Below are 8,907 nucleotides of genomic sequence, written 5' to 3'. Positions count from 1 at the left end.
CTGCTCTGCCTTAAAATTGGAAGACAAAGGGCAAACCCACACTAGGTCCCCATCCCTTAATTTTGAATTTTCTTGAAGGGGATCAGAGAGAGCAGTCCTTTGGAAATCTGCTGGAGTCTGGCGAGAAACTGACCTCTGGGTAGGTGCTGAGGAGTGAAAAGTGTGCATTAAAACCAGAAGGATTTGAACCCTGGACAAGAAGTGGCAAGGTATAATTGTGTCTCCAGGAGTGATGGGGAGAATCCCACAAAGTGGGATGTAAATTATCTGGTTTTCCCCAGCGGGGTTTAGCCAAGAATTTAACATCCTTGTTTGCTTAGGACAGGTCCTGTGGTGCTTTTAGTATTTGTTAGAGCCCTCAAAGGAACTGCTGCTGTCTCATGCAAATGGATCCAATGAGCACTTCTGAGCAAATGACCTGAATCAACATTGGCCCAGGCTCCTAGAGAAAAACAAACAGTCAGCCTTCCAGGCTTTACTGGGAATCTCTGGTAATTTATGAGTGCCTGGGGGAATGCTTCATGAGGAAGTGCAATCTCCTCCTCTGGTTTAGGGTTACAGCCTGAAGGCCATTTTTAGAACTGACGGGGATCGTGTCCTGTGCCAGCACAGGAAGAACATGTCCTGGTGTCTCCATGTGGTTTCCACTATAGGTATATTAGCTGCTTCTGATAAGCAACTGGAGGGAGTTTTCTTGCAGGATGACATTTAGCATAGCCATGGAATCGTTACCACAGGGCTAGCCCTTGTGTTTCTAATATCACCACCTTGCAGATGAATTCTTCATAGAGGAGGCGGAGGGACAGAGTCGCCTTTTGCTGTTCTGCCACACCTGGGATTCAGCATCAAAACCAGAGTGGTGGCATTTCTCTCCTACCGAGACACTGGCCTCACCCCCTGTGCCCTACCTGCCACCCCCCACTGGAGGTCTATCACTCCTCTAAGTGATGATGATTTTTAAAAGTAATTATCTTAGATGGAAAGGTTGACTTGATAGAACAATACTGTAAGGAAAACCCCTTCCATACGTAACTGATGCTCCAGTATCCACTTCTGTTCAGTCAGTCTGCAGCTAAATCCCACCAGTGCAGTCACTTCAGGAGGCCTCACATGGCCAGTCTGGGACTAGAAGTGATTTTGCTGTGCGTGTAAGGCACTGAGCCCAAATTCACAAGCCCTGTCAGGCCTGAGTTGACATTCTGACAGCATTGCCAGGCAGGATGGAGGAGCAAGAGGTTGGGAAAAAGAAATCCTTACTAGCAGCGTGCCACAAGGGTGTGCTAAGTGTGCTAAGTGCAAACAGGCAGAAATCTTCTCCTTTTCCAGACAGTTCTGGGAAGGCAATCTTGTGGGTAATCCAAAAGATAACAAGACAATGCAAAGACTGGAGGTGCAGCAGACACATCAAGGCTGCTGAACTGGTGTGCAGTGTGGCTGGGGGTAAAAGAGATGGTGAACAAAGCCATGCTTTGGCACCAGAGGTTTTTTGACATACAGAAATAAATACGTTGTACTCTTTCCCCTTTCCTCACCAGGAACTAAATTCTCATCCGGGCAAAAGCCATATACAGATTGGAGTAGGGAATCTTCTAAGCTGGTTCCCTACTCTGGCCTGTATATTGCTTTTAGAGGCCCAGTTTTGCAGTAATGAAAATCTTGTTCAGTTTTAATGAGTTATTCCCAGTCACACATTTGAAGAAACAACACAATCTCTTCCTGCCCTCACTTCCTCATCTATCTCTTCTTCTGACTTGATAATGACCAGGATATATCCTACAAAATTTGGTATTCATCTCAAAATATTTTATTAAACTTTTAGACAGTTAGAAAAGGCTATTGTCTTTGATGACACTTATCCCTCAAATCTTGCTCTTTAGAACACAGTCTCTATATTGTTGTTATTGGAACATTTTCTGTTCACTTCAGTTTCATGAATGTCATTCTATCTCATTGCTGCACCTGTCCAGAGACAGACTGACTCATCTAGATAGTGATCATTCTTGCTTTGTTGCCATATTGCTGGACAACAGAAAGAGGTGCAATCAAGAAAAGAGCAAAGGAAAGAAACATTCTCTAACTGGAATTAAAATGCTATCTGTAACTTTTCTTAATCACCTATAAGAAATGTCTGGCATTTATAAATCAGTCAAATCTGACCAGGAAGTTATAGTCCTGGAAAAAATTGCACCCCCCTCATTCCTTCTAGTAGAACTGCTCAAGATGCTTTCCTGTGCTGAATCTAGCTGGTTTTATTTGAGCATATGGCCCTCCTGACTTCTGTCCAGAGCTGTGAGAGCTGACTTGCCCTGGCACTGAATGCTTGGTACCATTCTGCATGCTTTGTGTGGAATCTAGACATTACCCTGCTGTGATGTTGGCAGCTATTGAGAAGAAGGACCCAGAGGCAGATGGTTTATAATGTCTAACAGATACTGGGCACCTAGTGAAGCCTGAAGCCTGCTGAAGTGGCTTAAATCTCATGAAGATGGATAAGGGGGAAGAGACCATCCTAGGAAAAGTATGGTCCTGTGCTTTAGGATGCATCCACAGAAATCATAATGCCATTTTTGTGTCAGAATGTCTTTATGAATCAGAAGAAGATAAGGGGCAAAGAACAACACATCCCAAATCCATTTATCTGCAGAGAAAGAAAACTGGAGTCAATGTTGAGTGCTCTTCAAAATCCCTCTCAGTATCTTATGTAGAGTCCATCTGTGCACGGGTAAGCACTTGGTCTGCAATCCTGAGCAGTCTGAGTTGGGAAAGTATCTCTGACCCTTTGTGTGCACACAAAGTAGATGAATAAGCTTGTGCATGGACTTCTGTTTCTGCTATAAGCCAAACCCATGTCAAAGATGTAGCAGCTAGCTTGACTACTTCTCAGGTACGGAGATGAAGAGACCTGGGAAAGTCCTGCTTTGAATCTGTCATTTTCTAGCTGTGGGATAATGTCCCTGTCTGTCTGAAGAAAGGCTAGATAAGGTCCACAGGCCCTCCTGCTTCTGTTTCACATGTTAGAATTAAGCTTTTCCTTTCAGAGTTTCACCATGAAGTGTCGAAGCTCATTGTAGAAAATGCCTCTGAAGTTTAAAAAATGAGGCTTTGGTTTAAAACAGTTGCAGACAGTCATGGCAGCTAGGCAGGAGTCCTATCCACCACTGAAAGGCAAAAAAGCAGGGTGGAGTAGCTTTATTGCATGTACCTGGGTTCCAGGGAAGAATGGGCTGGCTTGCTAATGGTTTTGGGCAGATGGCTTGGTACTAGATCTTTAACCTTCACATGGTGAGGAGACATTCTTAGGAAAGAACTGTCTCCCCAGGAACTTCCCTCCTATATGTTTTCAGACTTATTCAGTATTAAATGCATAGAACAATGGAGGGTTCAGGTTCTTTTTATTGTTCTGGTTTGGTTTTATTTTCTGCACGACAGAGTGTTTGACTAGATCTCAGCCTCAAGTGGAGATCTGTTTCGCCTGTGGTACTGTCCATCTGCTTCAAGTTAAGCATGCTTCCAAGAACCTTTCTGGTCTGGAGTTAGAGCATGCTCCTGCTGCTTTCATGTCCCTGGCAACTCACTTACTTGAAAGACAACACAATGATGAAAAAATTTGTTTTATGTCATCATTGTGGGTGCAGAGGAGGTAATTCGGCCTGTGTTTGTAGCAGGTTTTTAACACAGGATTTAGGGAGTAATCCTGTGGTCGCTGAAATCCTGGACAGAGCTGTTAGCAGAGAGAGTGCAAATCAGATCCAGAATGGCTAAGAAAGTTACACAGTATTTCCAGCAGAAACAGTCCTGGTGCCTGATGAAGGTTGGACAATCTTTCAGCTCCTCAAGATCACCTGTTTGGCAAAGGTAAGTGCAACAGTCATGACTAGAGACAGTTATTAGCCCCCTTTCCCCACCCCAAAAGGCTATTTCAGCAAATAAATTCAGCATGAAAAATTGTCAAGCTAGGGTTGTGGCATTTCTTGGAATGAGTAGAAACACATTTATTTCTTTTTTTTTTTTTTTTAATCTTGATGAAGTATAGGCATTTTATTCAATATTTAGTGGGGAGAAAGAAAATTCCCGGTCGACAGAAAGCAAAGCAAGTGTTGATTAAAAGAAAATTACCCATCAAAATAGGGCTAGGATAGAAATTTAATTTCAGCTCTGCTACGCTAATGGGTTGACAAGAAAGAAGAATCTTTGCAGTCAAGGAAAGGATAATATCTGACAGAATCATATCCAGGCATGTGGTCTCTTGAGAGGGCTCAAGGCTAATCCAGAATTGCATGAAACTTTTTCATTATGCTGTTTCTTTAATTTTCCTTGGACATTTTGCAGTTAGTAAAGCAAACTGTCTGTGTAAATCTTCACAAGGTCTGGGCTTCAAAGGTCTTAAGGCAGAGATGCCACTTGCTGTGCAAGTCTGTATAGCAAATAACCCAGCAGGATCACCAGTGGCTTTATGCCGTGCAAATGTGTACTACAAGTGCTTCTCAGAAGCCAGGTCTGAACGGGTTGGCAAACACAGAGAAGTTCTGTAGTGCCACAAATGCCTCATCTGACCTTCAGCATCCCAAAGAAAAATCCTGTCCCACTGAAATTTGTATCAAAATCACCAAAAAAACACCAAAAAATGGTTTCCCTTGTGCTGGAGCTTCACTCCCATGACACACCCCGTGGTTCTGTTACTTACACTGTGTCTTCAGCTCTCTCATCTTTGTTCATAGTCTTTTAGAGACAGTTAGAAAACCAGGAGAAAATATGTGCTTTGAATGTCTTGGAAAATTCCTCCCATCTTTAGGGAAATCCTTAATTACAACTGCTAGAAAACCAGAATAGTTTTTCTCCCTCAAAGACATCCTGAAAAAAATTATGCTAATTTAATGAACAAGCTGAATTCAATGCACGCCTATGTGTTTTATATTTCTTTCAGCTGTTCCAAAGCAAAGTTTTGCTGATATTTCCAGGAAGATGTCGGTAAACTGAGGGTTTTGCAAATTTTGGAGCCCTCCTGCAGGGCAGCTGCTTCCCAGATGGACGCTTACGTGCACAGGACCAGGATGCACCTGGGTTTTAAGGGCTGATTTCTCCTGCATCTTTCCTCCAACCCAATGAAGGGCTTGAGATGGATGGAAGTGAAAAGAGGGACTGCTGCATCCCTCCTTTCCGATGCCTAAGGAGCTGTTCTTCTGTCAGCAGCACCGAGGGCCTTTTATAGCCTAGAAGTGGGGTTGCGGTTCCCTCTGACAGACAGACAAGTCTTCAGCGACATGTATTTCCCTTCCAGTCCTGCAGGGCCTGTTCGGCCACTGTGCTTACTGCCCAGCACGTGATTCCATGACACAGCCGCACTCAGTGCAGAGGAGCATCAAAGCATTAGGTGAGAGGGGGAGCCATGGCCTGATTAAGATGGAACATCCCTTTTGGAGAAAATCGGTTAATATAACTGAGACTACTGGAGCTTCACCGTGGAGCTGTGGTCTGTTTCTACTTTTCCAGTTGCACTATCATGACAATGACGCTCAGTCACCACTTTAAAATATTTCAGTATTTTCTATCTGTAGTAGTTTCTATCTGCATAAGATATGGGGTCACTTGGGGTCAATTATTACTAAATTGAATAAAATTATGCATTAACAATTTTTTTAATGATTATTTGCATTTTTTTTCTCCTAACATTATGGACTAATGGCTGAATAGTTCACATCATTTCTATTATTTTGTTAGCACTTTATTATCACATTTTAAACAGTTTGGGTTTTGATTGCACTCTTACAAAGAATACTTTCAGATGGGGGCAAGTGGTTTATAAGCTGTCCCTTAACTCCTTCCAGCCTGGCTTCAAATGATCCTTTCCTTTATTTCTAAAGTGCTGGGACCCAGCACAATTCAGAGCTCCCTGTTATGGTCATGTACTTTCTCTTCACCTCCTTTCAATGTCTGAGAGATTTATTTTTGTTTAGCTTTCTCTCTCCATTCAAATTGAGATTACTATTATTAAGATGCATTTGAAGAACAGAATTCTACTCTTTACTCTTTATTTTTGGCTTTTGACTAACTATGCTTGATAATTACATGTAACCACTTCACTTTGTAATATATTCCCCATATTTCCCTTCCAGCTGACCTAACACTTTCATACAGTAATATACTACAAAGTTCATTAACCCTTTTTTATTTAGAGGCATAATTGGGATTCTGTATTCCTGAATCTCTGAAGTCCACATCAATTCTTCTAAGCAAACTTCCTTTCAAATGCAGATAGAGTACTTTTTCTCAACTTGATGAAAAAAGCCCCTTTGCCTTCTTTATTATCTGCTTTATGATATCTATTTCATAATTTTAAATGGTGAGAAATCCTCATGCTTAATTTTCATGCTGTTTAAAATCTATGTTAAACTCGAAACCAGCCAAATCATGTCCAACAGTGGGTGAGTCAGAGCTGACCTCCCTGTTAACGGACCATGAATATAATACTGTCCTGAAGTCTGTGCAAATCTCTTTTGTTGCAGTTTCTTTCACTCGGAGTTCACTGTGTTTGGCTGTATGAGGTGGCTTTCTTTCCCGCTGCAGGTTGATGTTAGTTAGGTAACAAAGGCACATGCACAGTCTGGAGGTCTGTCAGGGGTGCGTGCTCTGTACCATGTGTACACACAGATTCATGCCACCTAAATCAGCACGTGCAGGAGTTTTGGACTGTGATCCTCTGCAGATCTGTCTGCAGTAACACCCACTTGAGGAGACTTTTTCCTCTGACAGCCTCTCAGCCATTTCCACATAACTACTCTTATGGCCTAAGAAACTGACCGAAGTTAAGCATCAGCTGATGAAAAAAGAAAGCAGCCTCTTTTTGCACACAGTCCAGGTCACTTCTTGGCCCCACTTGTAGGCAAATCTAAAGCATGGGATGTGAGTGTGAGCAACTGCCTGTGCATGACAGCTGCTTAAAGTAGCTGCTTAAACTCTGGTACCATAACAGACATGGATGCTTCAGTTACCCTGAATTAACTACCAACCAGAGAACTCAGCCCACAGACCCTCTGTGGTCTAAAGCCCGGATTAAGGAAATCATTTAAGTGTGTACCTCAGTTTACCCTTTCTCTGCAATCTACATAAGCACATGGCTGAAGTCCTGTTGAATCATTTCACAAAGGATGGGGATAAACAAATCCTGGTCATTCTAGAGACAGAAATTCATTAAATAAAGATGTTGGTTTTATCTCTTGGGTTTATGACAATAAAAGTGGCTTTCTACTGAAACATTGCAGTGAAAATAAAAATTATTTTGGAAGTCTCTTTTAAACATTCCCTCTGTCCTTCCTTGTTCCCTATTTTCCACTAGCAACTCACCACAAAGAAAGCCTTTCCCACAAATTTAAAAACAAGGCCAAGCAGCATGTTAACCTGCATTGCCTGCAAGCTGTGTTTCAGAAGGTGTTGTTATATATTTTGCTAATTTAGAATCAAAAGCAAGCCAAATGGTCACACAGAAGGTACCTGGTTGGTCTGGCAGCACATCTCTCCACCATGAAAAATTTATTCTTATTCTCAATAGATTGATATAGGTGTTGTATGAATGCTACCTGGCTTTCATGCCCAGAAATACATATGACAAAATGGGGGTCCAGCTCACTGTATTTCAGGGCAAAGAATATGTTGTCACTGTTTTACACCTGGTTGCTAGGAGTGATGTTTGTAAAAGCTGCTTAACTGTCTATGACTGTTAGGCAAACTCACGTTTGAACACCCAGTGTTGAACAAGAGTTCCTTTTTTTTTTTAAGAGGATAATGAAAAAACACTTCTTGCTCGGATTGGTATAGGAATACCTGGATTGCTGGTAAAATGAAGGTATTGTTTTTCCCTGCTGTAAAAAAAAAAAAAGAATAAAAATTAAATTAAAATAATCAGGGGCTATAACTACTATATATTGCATAATATTGCCATGCTCTTAGTCAGGTAGTGCCTTTTGCTCCAAGTGGTTAGCATTACCTAACAAAAGAAAATGCATTTCATGTATTTCCAGTATCATTCTCCTCATCAAAATCCACAGTACTAAGAAACACAGTAATGCACATAAGAGAAGGCAAAACAATGAAGGGTTTTGGCTCTGCCTACCTGCTGGAAAGAGTTGCTTTCCACCAAAAAAAACTAGGTAAAATTAAAGAACTGCACCTTTTCTTTCTTTGAGTTTGTGGGAAGTTTGCCATTTGCTCTGAACCAGAATTTAACCTCGGGGACAAATATCTGGATCTCTGGGGTTGAAAAGGACTTGTTTAAGAATAGGAATATGGGAAAGTCAAAGTAACAATGGCTATCTGAGTCTGCAAATAGCCTGAAACACTTGATCTGCAGCTTGCCTGCTGCTTAGTGCACAGGTTCAGAAGGAATGACCCACATCATAAAGAAATTATAGTGGTCTTTTAAGACCATCTTTGTTCATTCTGTGTACTCAGCCCAAGAGTAGGTCAGAACCACCAGTAATTAAAAAAAAAATCCAGAAGCAACCTCATTCATTCCCACAGGACAGTGAGCATAATGACGACTACTAAGTAGAAATGGTAAAAACCCTATTACTAAATAGTATATTTTACAGACATATAATATATATAATATATATTACTATTACAACAGTATATATTACTAATATATACTATATTAATATATATATATATATTAGAATAGATGGAGAAACGCATTGTGCAGAAAGGTCTCCATAAAAGCAACACCTTATTCTTCTAATTAGGTAGCGGATGCTGATTCATGGAATGGCATAACCTTTCCCCTTTCCTTTGACCTCTACTATCTCTTTATTTAAGGCTTCAACAGATTTTGGTTTCAGTGTTTGGAAGTACTGAATTAAAACAATTTGGGATGATATAGGAGGGAATGTTCCATACAGTACCACCATATACCTT

This window comes from Lepidothrix coronata, unplaced genomic scaffold, assembly GCF_001604755.1.
Source record: "Lepidothrix coronata isolate B3197 unplaced genomic scaffold, Lepidothrix_coronata-1.0 Scaffold98, whole genome shotgun sequence".
In the NCBI taxonomy this organism is placed as follows: Eukaryota; Metazoa; Chordata; class Aves; order Passeriformes; family Pipridae; genus Lepidothrix; species Lepidothrix coronata.
The sequence above is the reverse complement of the archived record's forward strand: the minus strand, read 5'-3'. Positions refer to the sequence as shown.